At 41.0% G+C, this 15,470-nt stretch overlaps 1 protein-coding gene across 3 annotated transcripts in view; it reads left to right on the top strand.

The window, feature by feature from the left end:
- The window catches only part of magixa (MAGI family member, X-linked a), an 89,380-nt gene continuing 73,910 nt past the window's right edge, over window positions 1-15,470 (top strand). For all 3 annotated transcript variants that reach the window (XM_062998941.1, XM_062998940.1, XM_062998942.1), the window contains exon 1: window positions 1-333. The gene's annotated coding sequence lies outside the window, so the exon portion shown is untranslated. The remainder of the gene's footprint in view (window positions 334-15,470) is intronic.

The raw sequence follows: 15,470 nt of genomic DNA, 5'->3' as shown, positions 1-15,470 counted from the left end.
CCCAGCCCGGGACACCCACACCGCTGACTGAGAAGTCGTTCGGACCTGGGGGTTTTGTTCGCAGACGAGCGCTGAAGCCATGATGATCACCGCGCTGTAATGCTGCCCTGCTGCTGGGCTCTGGTCTCACCAGCTCATTCATCCTCCCCATCAGCAGCAGTGCAGTGCTATGGATCCATAAGCTAAACAAGCCGCTGCGCTCCTGTCATCCTACCTGCTCACGGCACCATCCGCAGCTCCCAGCCGCTCACATCAGCACCGAGAGAGAGCCTTTAATAAACCGGATTATAGCCGCAAGGCGACGCGAGGAGGCGCGGAGGTGGAATTATGAAGGTATGTGGTCACATCGCGTCGCATTATTTTTTTTTTGGCCATATGCTTTTGTGCACTTGCCTTTCATTTCCACCCTGCACTACACGTCATGCCCACTACAGCTCCAGTACAAGTTCCATTATAGATTAACGGAATAAAACACCAGCAAGAGCGAAAGCATCTCAATTTACCTCGCTTTTAGTCATTGTTGTCGAATAGGTCATGACTTAAACGTGTTTTATTTTTAAACTGTCTGTTTACTGTGCTTGTTTTCGTGTTAAATATCCAGTATATTAAATATTCGGGTGTGTGACAACAATAGCACCATGGACCAGCCTGTCAGTGGTTTCCTTCAGCAACAGTAAACACGAGTGCCGTTCAAACAGGGTAACACTGGCTCAGATTTGTGTCAGAATTTGTCCTGACAGCTTAAGAAGTGTGTGTGTTGTGTGTGTGTGTGTGTGTGTGTGTGTGTGTGTGTGTGTGTGTGTGTGTGTGTGTGTGTGTGAATGTTAAAGGGAGTATGAAAAAATTTGGTGCACTCTGGCACTGCATAGAAAACCTACTCATCCTTCAAGTTCTGGCTGAGCGATATGACAGTATATATTACATACACTGATCAGCCATAACATTAAAACCACCTCCTTGTTTCTACACTCAGTGTCCACCTTTTTAGCCTGCTTTCACCCTGTTCTTTAATGGTCAGGACCCCCACAGGACCACTACAGAGCAGGTATTATTTAGGTGGTGGATCATCCTCGGCACTGCAGTGGCAGTGTGTCAGTGTGTGTTGTGCTGGTATGAGTGGATCAGATACAGCAGTGCTGCTGGAGTTTTTAAAACTGTGTCCACTCACTGTCCACTCTATTAGACACTCCTACCTAGTTGGTCCACCTTGTAGATGTAAAGTCAGAGACGATCGCTCATCTATTGCTGCTGTTTGAGTCATCTTCTAGACCTTCATCAGTTGTCACAGGACGCTGCCCATGGGGGCACTGTTGGCTGGATGTTTTTGGTTGGTGGACTATTCTCAGTCCAGCACTGACTCCATCAGCATTGCTGTGTCTGATCCACTCATACCAGCACAACACACACTAACACACCACCACCATGTCAGTGTCACTGCAGTGCTGAGAATGATCCACCACCTGAATAGTACCTGCTCTGTAGTGGTCCTGGGAGAGTCCTGACCATTGAAGAACAGCATAAAAGGGGGCTAACAAAGCGTGTAGAGAAACAGATGGATTACAGTCAGTAATTGTAGAACTACATAGTGCTTCTATATGGTAAGTGGAGCTGATAAAATGGACAATGAGTGTAGGAACAAGGGGGTGGTTTTAATGTTATGGCTGATCGGTGTATAAGACAATAGAAAACAGTCTACCCTTGGAGATTTTGCTATACCTTTTACACCATGGTATTGATGAGTGCTGAGAACTATGCTGTCATCTGTCACAAATCGACTGCAGTCAGAGGACGTCAAAGCACTGAGAAATTAATGTTTCATTTTAAACACTATAGGAGTTTTAAATTGTGTTATTTGGAATGCTCTTGTTTGTCATATATACATGTACAAGTGTACAGTACAATTAAAGTCTTCAAAGTTGGGTTCATAGCACAGTGGCATTCTTGCTCAAGGGTTCAACAGTAGCTGCTTGGCAGATAACTAAAATTTCCATAAAATGTAATAATCGTTGCACTTTATATTGCAATATACACTGATCAGCCATAACATTAAAACCACCTCCTTGTTCTATCAGCCCCACTTACCATATAGGAGCACTTTGTAGTTCTACAATTAATAACTGTAGTCCATCTGAGAATAGTCCACCAACCTAAAAAATATCCAGCCAACAGCGCCCCATGGGCAGCATCCTGTGACCACTGATGAAGGTCTAGAAGATGACCAACTCAAACAGCAGCAATAGATGAGCGATCGTCTCTGACTTTACATCTACAAGGTGAACCAATTAGGTAGGAGTGTCTAATAGTGTGGACAGTGAGTGGACAGGGTATATAAAAACTCCAGCAGCGCTGCTGTGACTGATCCAATTATGCCAGCACAACACACACTAACACACCACCACCATGTTATTGTCACTGTAGGGCTGAGAATGATCCACCACCTAAACAGTACTTGCTCTTTGGCGGTCCTGTGGGGGTCCTGACCATTGAAGAACAGGGTGAAAGCTGGTTATAAAAGCATGCAGAAAAACAGATGGACTACAGTCAGTAATTGTAGAACTACAAAGTGAGTGTAGGAACAAGGAGGTGGTTTTAATGTTATGGCTGATCAGTGTATATCATTAGCATGATATTAAATTACAAAACCATAATGCAGGATTTGGGCTGCACTATTGACACAAACAGTGTCTTGGTTTGAATTTATGTCTTTTTATTCCATTTGCATTTGTGAGGTCAAGGAATGGAATGATGTTAGATAGGAATGAATCGGTCTTCCAGTTCATCACCATCACCACAGTTCTGAGCAGGTCACTAGAGTTCCTCCATTCAAATTCATCAAGCCGTGTCTTTATGGTTCGTGCTTTGTGCACAAGATTCAAGAGTTTTATTGGGATGCAATCTTGCTGAAACAGAAAAGGTCCTTTCCCAAACTGTTGCCACAAAGTTGGAGGCATATAATCTATTTTGGATAATTGATTCCATGCACTTGTTTGCAATGGGTGTGGCGTAAACAAATGAACCTAATAATTAGAAGGGGTGTTTCTATACTTTTATCACACACACATTTGAATTAAATTCAACATACGTATTTTTATTCCAAAATTTATTTGCTCTGTAAAGACAAAAACCTGTGTCTATCAGCAATTCACTATCCTTTCCTCATTTTGTCAGCTTTTACAGCCACTAGACTTTTTGGAAAAGTTTCAGATAATTTTAATGCTCAACGTAAAGCAGTTTAGTCTTATTCCTCAGGGGTGACTCAGCTGGCGATGTAAATATTTTTAGTCCAGTCTAGTTATTCCCGATTCACTTATTGCAGCTTTCTTGCTGCTTGCACTGCCCCCGTGCTGGCCGAGAAGAGCTGCAGACTCTGGACGTGGGCCCAATCACAGATCCTTCTTTTCACCTGTCAGCAGTGACATCTCATGTAGATCCATATCACAATCGGAGAGTCAGGCTATGTCCTCTGTATATCACCCACCACTCATGCAGGCACCTCGACTAGACATCATAGGTTACCCTGTTGATCTTCCTGCCTCAGGCATACTCTTTTGTGCTTGTTGGATGCACAGCCAGTTTGATAGCACCGCTGAGATTTGAACAGTGGCTCTTACTGTCTGGTTGCACATAATCCACATGCACTTGAGGAATACAGAGAGTGTAGTGTGGACTCTGAGACTCTATAAGAATCTGCATAAAGCTACCACCACCATATTTTGCAGTGGCAAATGGGTTAGCTAGCTAATGTGCCATAGATTTTTGCTGCGTAGAGTTTAAGGTAAAAAACCCTAGACTTCAGACTTACATTGTTTAATGGATTTTAGATTTGGCCCCTTTGCTTCTATTTTGATTTGTTCTGTAAACAGTCTCTACCATACTGAAAGACCTCATAAAAAGATGAATCATTAAACAGTTCATTCACAGTTAGATAGATAAGATAATAAAAGATAATATTAAGACTTTGTCAACCTTATTATTTTATTACTAAAATATAAGTTGATTGTTTTTTTTCCTTTTACATCATGTATGTTTTTTTCAATCACTTGAAAACAGTTAAAACATGCATACTAAATTTAAAATGTGCATTATGCAGTGTAAAATGATATAGCCTGCTAAATACTTTCTCATGGTACTTTACTGTATGGAGTGAATTTCGAAAGTGTTTAGACCCCTTGAAAATTTGCACACCATTTAGATGTGATTTTAAATGTAAATAATTGCCATTTTTACCAATCAGTTTACATTTAATTACATATAAAGACAAAATAAAAAGAGGTTTTTGAAAATTAATTAATAATCAAAAAGTAAAACTAACCACAAAAGTATTCAGACCTTTTGCTATGGCACTTCAAATTATGGTTAGTTACATCTTATTAGATATGCATATAGAACTTAGTTGGAGTCCACTTGATTTAAAAGCACATACCCAGGTCTCTACCCATACCATACAGGGTCCACAATTAACAATGTATTGTCAGGACATAAACCAAGCCAGGAAGTCCAAGGAACTGTCTGTGGCTCTCCAAAATGAAATTCTGACAAAGTGTAGATCAGGGCAGGAATATAAAACAATGTCTTATGCATGAAGTGTTCCTAGAACCACAGTTATTTAAATATTTTTTAAATGGAAGAAGCTTTGCCCAACCTTAAACATTCTTAGAATAGGCAGTCTGGCCAATATAGGCATCTGGGCTAGAAGGGTCTTGACCAGGGAGGTAGGAAATAACCCAATTGTCACTCTAAAAGAGCTGTAATAGTCCCGTGCAGAAATGGGAGAACCTGCTGGACAGGCAGTGAAATATCGCGGTATAGACCAGCCAACCGCAGGGCATGCCAAGCAACCGCAACATCGCGATATTCACGTTTTTTCTTTCTTTCTTTCTTCTCTTTTTTTTTGTTGCAGGGTCCATCTTGTTTTACGTTTACATTCGGGCGTAATAAATGTTAAATAAATTCATAATGAAAATGAGCTAAGAGCGTAATTTTCCTGCCAACTGTTCGCATCCGTTGCTGCTGAGTTTCAGGCTTTGTGTTTTAAAATGTAAACAATCGCAACATGAATTATAGGCAAGTTTATTAATGATTAAATTGAGTTCATACTCAATAAAATACTTGTAATTTAGACTATATTTAAACACCCTCTGCATACTAAAACACTTAATGACGGTTAATATGGCATTGCAGCCTGCAAATATTCTCTTGCTGGCTTGCTGGGATGATTTAAATGTATTTTTTCGTTGAATAAAAATGTATTGAAACGAATAATAACTTAAAATGTAGTATATATTGTTATGTTAATTATAACTACTAAATAGATAGTTAATAGTGGCTCGATAACCAGGCTAGATTTGCTTTGCTCTGTAAAGTCGCATGCAGGATCAGTACACGTGTATTAGTGCAACATCGGTAACGCCGGGAACATCGCTACCCCACTCAGATCCTCTCTAAACCACATCAGGTGAACATGTTGGTTCTTCTAGCGCGCATGATAACGCAGGTTTAAACTCTTACAGACTTTATTCTTTATTCTATTTTTTTTTTTTTACCATATTTTGATTAGATGAGCATTTAAAATATTTAGCCTAAACTCTTTTTTTTCGTTTCACAGTGTATATCTAGCCTAGGCTAGAAGCTTAATTTAAACCTTTTTTTAATAGAGAAAAGACGCGCATCCCTGCTCTGTTCTGTATTTAACATTAAACACGCATTTCATTGGTCTTAAAGCTGTCTCATCTTCATCATTATAAAGCAATAATATACCGAATCGTGGTCTAACAATAGAGCTTGTTTATATAGCTCTAAAATCCAGATAAATTAAGTAATTTTCAAAAAAAAAAAAAAAATGGCGATATCACCGCATACCGCGATATTAAGACAGGCTGAATATCGCAAGGGGAAATTCTCTCACCGCGACAGCCCTAATAACAGCCCATACAAGACTCTGGAAACATAAGGAAAACCTTTCTCTGGCCTGATGAGACAAAAACTAAACTGTTTGGGCTAATCAGTAAGTTATCCTTACAGTGAAGCATGGTGGTGGTAGCATCATTCAGTAGTAATGCTTCTTATGTCCCTCTCATGTCCTTGAGTGGCATAGTCAAAGTCCATACCAATGAAACATCTGTGGAGAGACCTGAAGGTGGCAGTACACTGACGCTTGCCATCCAATCTGTCAGGCATTTGAGAGGATCTGGCATGAAGAATGTTATAAACCGCTCAAATCCAGGTGTGCAAAGCTTGTCGAGACCTATCCAAGCTGTAATTGCTTCTACAAAGTATTAAATAAATAAACTGAATATTTTTGAGATTTTAGTTTTTCTCTCTTTTTTCTCCCGATTTGTACTGCGTCCAATGTTTACCCAACTGCGTTATGCTTCCTCTACTGGTACTGACCCCCACCCTGATTGACGAGAGCGAACTGACACACACCACCTCCGACACGTGAGCAGTAGCCGACTGCATCTTTTCACCTGCACGAGGAGAGTTCATATGCAATCAGCCCTGTGCACGGAGAGACACACCCTGATCAGCATTATTCCTTTACTCTGTGCAGACGCCATCAATCAGCCGGCAGAGGTCGTAATTGCATCAGTTATGAGGTCCCTATCCGGCTCCCTCCTTGAAAGAACAACAGCCAAACGTTGTTCATATAGCTGCCCAGCCCAGACGGATGGCAGAGCTGAGATTCGATACAATGTATTTGAAATCCCAGCTCTGGTGTGCACCTGAGCGGCATAGTTTTTGGTTTTTAACAAGCATTTGAAAAGCATGTTCGTACGTTGCCATTTTGGCTGACTAAGTGTAGATTTATGTGTAAAAATGACAATTATATCATTTAAAGTTGAAGTCTACAACAGAAAATGTGCAAAAAGGGTCTGAATACTGTCTGTATCCACTCTATATGTGAGAAGGGACTAAATGAATTTGCACCAGGTCAATAGGATAAATTATGTCTAGTCCTATCTCACCTACTGCTTTTAATTGACTGGGCCAGGCTAATTAGTTGCATGATTAGGTGCATGTTTATTATCAGATGTAAGCCGTCCTGTCTGCTAAAAGCTCCCTGTAGTTATGCTTGCGGTGTAAATAATCCTAATTGCAGTCGTTGACTAGCTCCAAGCAGTAATCTTCTTTCCCAAGATAATATCCCACAGTTTCTCATTTATGTACCAGTATCATTAATCGCCGTGAACTGGAATAGGTTTGCAGTAAATGCGATGCAGGCCGAAGAGGTGAGCGCTCTCTGGATTTCGAAGCAGATTTCTGGCAGATGGCTTTGATTTAACAAACACATACGGCACTTTTTCAGGATGGCTTGGTTTTGACTCTGGAGTCAGCATAACCTGAAATACTGTACACACTTTCATGTTTAGATGTTTATTCCAGTCAGTGGACAGTAAAGTCCCGGATAGATCTGCTTTACCTGTCAGACTTTAATCCCTTTCTTTTCCTCTTTACACCTTTCTCCTTTCTGTTACTCTACCCTCTACTCTTTTCCTTTCATGCTCCATTCAACCCTATCAGTTATAAAGCTTACCAGCTTAAAGGGTACACAAGCTGAAACTGAAACACCATCATGCAAGCAGTCCTCTGCAGATGTTGATAAGGGTATTCACATAAGAATGTGTGCGGCCACTATGCAGATGCGTGCAGGTCTCAGGTTACCAGAACATGCACTGTAAACAAAATTATGACCAAAACACATTTTTCTGTAAACACATGGGCAGAGTTTGGTTCAGTATTATGTTCAGTTCTTGCACAACTCTTTGTTTCACTTTTGCACATTGGTTCACTTTAAAATGCTTCTATTTTTTAATTATATTTAAGTTCCGGTTTAATTTTAAATTTTAACATTTTTCTACACTTTCAGTACATTCCACTGCCAGTTGTACTGTGTATGACTATGTGCATGTGACAGATAAACTTTGATTCGATTTCAGTCGTAGGCCATTCCTTTATTTTCACTGGTGGCTTCACTGAAAAAAAAATCCTCTACAGGCAGAGACTGGAGGTGAAGATCAAATAAAGTTTATCTATCTAAATATCTATCGCAGAAAAACACAAATGTTTATGTGTACGCTCACAGCTAGGGGCAATTTAAAAAGTCAGTACATCTTTTGCATGTTTTGGAAAGTGGAAAAACCCACATGGACGCTGGGGAATTTTCCACGACATTCAGATTTTCTTTTTAACAGTGAATGAAGTCAGGGTTCAATCAAATTTAGGTTCAATGCGGCACTCACTATACCAACTGTGCCACAGCATAGGAAGCTATTTATATTCATATATGATAAATATTATGACCCCCCCACCCCCCACAAAATATTTTTTGCTGGTAACTTTAATTCTGATAATGACGTGAATGGCTCACAACGCAGAGTGCATCAGTGATTGTCAGCAATTGTCTTTTTTTATTATTTTTATTCTGTTCATGCATTTTTCCCTTTTTCTCCCAATCTAGTCTCTTGCCACCCGCTGCAGACCCAAACCTAAACGAGGAGAGCCGTACCCAACACACGGCCCCGCCATCACGTGTGCTGTGGCCAACCACTTCTCTTTACCTGCACGAGGCGGGTTCACACAGGGATCAGTGTTATACACTGATCTCTATTATTCCGTGTCTCTGGGCAGACGCAATCGACCAGCCTGAAGAGGCGGTATCAGCAATGTTTTCCTTCTTGTCATCCTCCCTCAGACGTAGCCAATAATGTCTGTGCTGGTGCCTGGTTGGATGATAGCGAAGCTGAGATTTAAATTTGAGAGCTTGAGTTTTCAGGAGTGATGAGTTAGTGTGTTCTTTACCTGTGTGACCTGGTCTTCAAATTCCTTGTTAGTGCTGGTGTCCTTGTTGGCCTGGATCTTCTCTGTGCCCTAATAAAATAAACTAGTTTGACTACTTCAGTTAAAAGCAGCTAGAACACAGGTAACACTGTTCACAATAAATCAAACTGTAAACCTCTGTTAGCTAGAGGTAGGCTGCTACCCAAAAAATAAAACTTCTCTTTAAGTTCAATTCCTTAAAGTTTGTTACTGATCAAATGGACATTTTTAATATTTAAAAATGAAAACAGGGACTTGACTGGACGGTGCAACTTCTGACTGCTTCTAGTTTCTGGCAGACATGATTTTTGGTGGTCACTGAATTAATCCAGACAATGTCCTCACACTATAAGGTGATGGTTTGGATTTTCTTCCTGACACTGGCAAAAAGACCACTGGTTCATACCCTTTAGTGGGTGCAGTCAAATTGGTCAATTTTTTGGGCACTTACCAGTAACATAATGGCTAATAGAGAATAAGAATGCCATGCAACAAATAGTCTTTTTAACCGGTGTGGAACGAGCTCCGTTCAAGTTCAAGTTCACTGTGAATGTTTGTTCACAGCTGGAACCAAATAACACTAGGTGTTTCAGCATGAACCGTGGCGTCAGGTTTACAATATAGAACTGTCTGCTTGTGTGTGTGTGTATACAAATCCTGACAAACTATACACTAATTATATGGCTTCTAGTTTACTTTTTACTTGTGTATAATAAACATCTGTAAATGAAAATGTTTCACAAACCATGTATCTTCCACAGAGTAGCCTTCTTTATCACCAATAGTTGATAAATTCTTGCGTTTTTCATAAAAACAAACATCTGTAACAACAGCACAAATGCTCTCAAGTATTCTACATTTACGGCATTCAGCAGATGCCTTTATCCAAAGCGACTTACAGTTGTGACAGTATATTGTCTTAGCAATTGAGGGTTAAGAGTCTTGCTCAAGGGCTCAACAGTGGCAACCTGGCAGTGGTGGGGCTGTAACCAACAACCTTCTGATTACTGGTCGAGTACTTTAACCACTAGTTTACAACTGTAATCTACATGCTCTTTATGTTAGTACATATCCTTGGCTCCCAAAAACTGGTGGAAACGTGGGCCAGTTCTTTTAAAAGCACCAAGGTTCTTAGAAATCTGAATGGAACCAGTTCTAGAACCAGAGTTAATGAACTTTTTGGACGATGCTTGTTTGTTCCAATCATTTAGAAAAAGAACAGCAGGAAGTCCAAGCATGTCATTATAAATGTATGTTTGTGTGTTTATTAGGATTTTATCGTCATGTTTTACACTTTGGTTACATTCATGACAGGAACGGTAGTTACTCATTACACAAGATTCATCAGTTCACAATCACATCAGTTTTCTTTCATGCTGTTCTTCAATGGTCAGGACCCCCACAGGACCACTACAGAGCAGGTATTATTTGGGTGGTGGATCATTCTCAGCACTGCAGTGACATTGACATGGTGGTGGTGTGTTAGTGTGTGTTGTGCTGCTATGAGTGGATAAGACACAGCAGCGCTGATGGAGTTTTTAAACACCTTACCGTCACTGCTGGACTGAGAATAGTCCACCAATCAAAAATATTCAGCCAACAGCGCCCCATGGGCAGCGTCCTGTGACCACTGATGAAGGTCTAGAAGATGACCAACTCGAACAGCAGCAATAGATGAGCGATCGTCTCTGACTTTACATTTACAAGGTGGACCAACTAAGTAGGAGTGTCTAACAAAGTGGACAGTGAGTGGACACGGTATTAAAAAACCTCAGCAGCGCTGCTGTGTCTGATCCACTCATACCAGCACAACACACACTAACACACCACCACCATGTCAGTGTCACTGCAGTGCTGAGAATGATCCGCGACATAAACAATACCTGCTCTGTGGTGGTCCTGTGGGGGTCCTGACCATTGAAGAACAGGGTGAAAGGGGGCTAAAAAAGTATGTAGAGAAAGAGATGGACTACAGTCAGTAATTGTACTGTAGAACAACAAAGTGCTTCTATATGGTAAGTGGAGCTGATAAAATGGACAGTGAGTGTAGAAACAAGGAGGTGGTTTTAATGTTATGGCTGATCAGTGTATGTATGTTACCTTGTGACTTTTACTGTAAATATACAATGTATTTTATGTTATTACTGAGGTCGCTTTGCTGCTGATGTGGGGAAAAGTGAAAACAGCTTCTGGCTCTCCAGCCCTCTGAATGCTTTAATGATTCTGTATAGAATGCCAAGCTGTGCTAGGCGAACCGCTTCACACACCAGGAAGCCGCAGTGCGTTTCTGCAGAGTGTTTTTAAATTGTGTCTTTAAGCAATGTGATTATATAGATGAGGGCAGAACTACATTTTGCAGGACAGAATCTGGGATGTTTTGTTCCAGTTCAGGTTTCCTCTGTGTCGAAACTAATCAGAAATGATTACACAATGATCTAAGGTGCCATGCAGGAGAATGAATTATGTTTGATATATTTTATTGTTGTATATTTTATCGTAGGCATTATTTTAGTTTAGATTATGGAAATAATCTTAATACGTGTTAATTACGGATCTTCATTCGTAGCAGAGTTTTCTATCTTCCTAGTGAGTGAGTTGTCATGAAAGTCAAGAGCGCATTTTGTCAAGCGTTCGTCATCACACGTCTTTTTCCCGTCATCCATCAGCGGAACTGCGAATGCGGCGTCCTTTGCTAAACCTTTCCTCCTCGCATCCTGACACCCTGTCCTCCTCCTGGCCTGCTGCCTCCTGGACCCTAAGTTTTCAATTAAAGCCACGCTCAATTGGAGCCCATCTATCATCTCATCTGAGGGCAACTGCAGGATTGATCCCCCTACCGCATTTTATCTGCTGCGGACCTCACAGCTCTGGGCTAATGAGGGGAGCAGAGCGGGAGAGCTGGATCCTGATGCAGGCAGGAATATTAGAGTGCTCTGTGCTATATAAATCGTTACTGCCTAAACGCATTCACGCTAAAGTATGCCAGGTAGTTCCTTCCTTCTTATGCATTCATTGTCTGTGGGTAAATGGGTACAGTATTGAGTGTTAACCAAAGTATATAAATGGAAAAAACGAGACCATGACATCTAATTAGCAGATATCGCTATTAAGGATAAAATATGTCTCGCTAAAACTGTTGTTTAAAAAGAAACCCAGCTCATTAGGGGGTAGTGTGCCGAGTTTGGGCCTTGATCCAAAATGCTTAATCAGGTATTCTCAGATCTCAGCAATCTACAGAGAGTTAGCATGCATAGCTAATGAAGTGACAGAATTTAATCAAAAGCAGAAGAGTGGGTGAAACTGGAGATCCTGTGATGGAAATATTAATATAGCTCAGGATAATCTAATGTAGGATGTAGACGGTTTGGTTTACTGGCAGTTTTATGGCTCCCTCCACAAATACTGGCACCTAAAAATGTGAACAAAACAAAGCATCTCATTACAAATACAATGTCCACTTTATCAGCTCCACTTACCATATAAAAGCACTTTGTAGTTCTACAATTACTGACTGTAGTCCATCTATTTCGCTACATACTTTTTTAACCTGATTTCACCCTGTTCTTCAATGGTCAGGACTCCCACAGGACCACCACAGAGCATTATTTAGGTGTTGGATGATTCTCAGCACTGCAGTGACAATGACATGGTGGTGGTGTGTTAGTGTGTGTTGTGCTGGTATGAGTGGATCAGACACAGCAGCGCTGCTGGAGTTTTTAAATACCGTGTCCACTCACTGTCCACTCTATTAGACACTCCTTCCTAGTTGGTCCACCTTGTAGATGTAAAGTCAGAGACGATCGGTCATCTATTGCTGCTGTCTGAGTTGGTCATCTTCTATGTTATGGTTGATCGGTGTATGTGTATTACAGTTGTTGGCACCTGTGCAGTTTGCGCAGCTCAGAGTCTTCTCCTACAATGCTTTATGAGACTGGAGAACACAACGGAAGGAATCTGAGACCATTCGTCTATACAGAATCTTTCTAGATTGTTAAATTCATGGATCTTGTGGACTCTTGTGGATAAGCTCTTCAGCTTATCCTACATGTTCTCCATGGGGTTTAGGTCAGGGGACTTTGATTTGCTGGTTAGTGGCTTGATTTGTGTTGTGCTTTTAATTTTATGGTGTGCTTTGAATAATTGTCCTGCTGGAAGAACTGGAAGAACAGTCCAGTTTGCACTTCCTAGCTGAGAAAGGCAGGTTTTGATTCATTGTTTGCTGGTACTTGAAGTCCATAATAACATGTATCTGAACAATGGAAGAAAAACAACCCCATAATATCACAGATCCACCACCATGCTTCCATGCACCACCAGTGAAGATGAGGTACTTTTTATGCATGGGTATCTTTGTGGCTATGTCAAATCCACCTCTTGTGTTGTCGAAAATCTTTATTTTGGTCTGACCATGACCATAGAACACAGTCCCACTGAACGATCCTGTTACGTTTGGTGATTTGTATAAGCTTGAGTTTGACTAAGATCTGGATATGTAGTTTACTTCGATCGGGATATGCAGTAATAAAAATTGAGGTACAGCCTTATCAAGGGTTTAATATTTGGCGACTTACACCAACAACTTTCTGATTACTAGACCATATAACTACTGAGCCACCCCTGCCTTTTAGCACTGCCCTACATTTATTAATATATACATACTGACTGTAGTCCATCTGTTTAAAACTCCAGCATCTGTTTAAAAATTGCTGCTGTGTCTGATCCATACATACCAGCACCATGTCAGTGTCACTGCAGTGCTCAGAATGATCCACCACCTAAATAATACCTGCTCTGTAGTGGTCCTGGGAGAGTCCTGACCATTGAAGAACAGCATGAAAGGGGGCTAACAAAGCATGCAGAGAAACAGATGGACTACAGTCAGTAATTGTAGAACTACAAAGTGTTTCTATATGGTAAGTGGAGCTGATAAAATGTGACAGTGTGTGTAGAAACATAGAGGTGGTTCTAATGTTATGGTTGATTGGTATATATACAGTATATTAGGATATATTAGGCAGCAAGTGAACATTTAATCCTCAAAGCTGATGTGTTAGAAAAATGGGTGAGCGTAAGGATTTGAGCAAGTGACAAGGGCCAAATTGTGATGGCTAGACGACTGGCTCAGAGCATCTCCAAAACTGCAGATCTTGTGGTGTGTTTGCAGTGGTCAGTATCTGTCAAAAGTAGTCCAAGGAAGGAACAGTGGTAAGCCAGCGACAGGGTCATTGATGCATGTGGGGAGCGAAGGCTGGCCCGTGTGGTCCGATCCAACAGATGAGCTACTGTAGCTCAAATTGCTGAAGAAGTTAATGCTGGTTCTGATAGAAAGGTGTCAGAACACACAGTGTATCACATTTTGTTGTGTATGGGGCTGCATAGCCACAGACCATGTGAGCATCGGAACTGGACCACAGAGCAATTGAAAAAGGTGGCCTGGTCTGATGAATCATGTTTTATTTTACATCAGGTGGATGGCCGGGTGCATGTGTGTAGCTTACTTGGGGAACACATGGCACCAGGATGCACTATGGGAAGAAGGCAAGCCGCATATCCCAGCTTGTTTGGAAGCTGGGGTCAGAGCGCAGGGTCAGCCGTTGTACGGCGCCTCTTGAGCAGACAGGGTTAAAGACCTTGCTCAAGAGCCCAACACTGGCTGCACAGCAGAACCTGGATTTGAACCATCTTCCAATTGATAGCCCAAAACTCTACCCACTAGGCTACCATTGTCCCCCAAACAGAGCACTACTGGAGAGTGCTGGATTGTCTTAAATGGAAAGAAACACCCTTCTAGTGAATAAATTGAGCAAAATGTTTAAGCTGTTATAACATTAAACCACAGTTGGTTGGGAATTCCAGTACTCACGTATCTTTATTTTTACTTTGGTATATTTGATGTATATGTGGTGACACAGTGTTTATGGATTACACTATAATGTCAAATCATAAATTATATTGTTTCAGACAAACAACACACTGCAATGTCATGATTGATTATTTCTGCTTGTGAGTGCTCATGCCCACTTCTACTTTTTTTTTTAGAGATGCTATCACATCGCTCTCCACAAATGTGTGTGTGTGTGTGTAAACAAAAGGACAGTAAGCAAAAAAGCGAGCTTATATTTGAGTGAAAAACTGCACTTAAGAGCGAAATGACAACACATCTGCAGGGTAGGAGGTTTCCTGAGTCTGCTTGTTTTGAGGAAAGCTTCTGTGTCTGAAATGCCCTTGGCAATGTTACGCTCAGGTGTGAATGCAAAGCAGCTGAATGAATGGACTTTGATACCCTGGTAAAATACTCCTGCCTCTCTTTGCTTTTGGTTATGAGTGGTTGTTTAAATGACCCCGTCTGAACGTTTTACAGGGTGGAATGTGTTACTAGACAGTGTGTTGTTGCTAAACAGAGGAATGTTCAGGAACGTTCTGCTGCAGTGTGGTAGTATCAGAGGTAATGTTTTGTGGATACTCCTCCACCTCACTATTCCCTGTTTCCCAGCAGTGCTTATCAGCAAAAGTTTAAAGACCTCTTACTTAATGTTTGCCCTTTGCACCACATTGCATTACCATAAAAAGTGTGTGTGTGTGTGTGTGCAGGCATTGTAAAGTGTTATTGCTGTCAATAAGTTAATTGCAAATGCTTAAATGTTTTAACAAAA

This window comes from Trichomycterus rosablanca, chromosome 7 (assembly GCF_030014385.1).
Source record: "Trichomycterus rosablanca isolate fTriRos1 chromosome 7, fTriRos1.hap1, whole genome shotgun sequence".
NCBI lineage: Eukaryota > Metazoa > Chordata > Actinopteri > Siluriformes > Trichomycteridae > Trichomycterus > Trichomycterus rosablanca.
The sequence above is the reverse complement of the archived record's forward strand: the minus strand, read 5'-3'. Positions and strand labels throughout refer to the sequence as shown.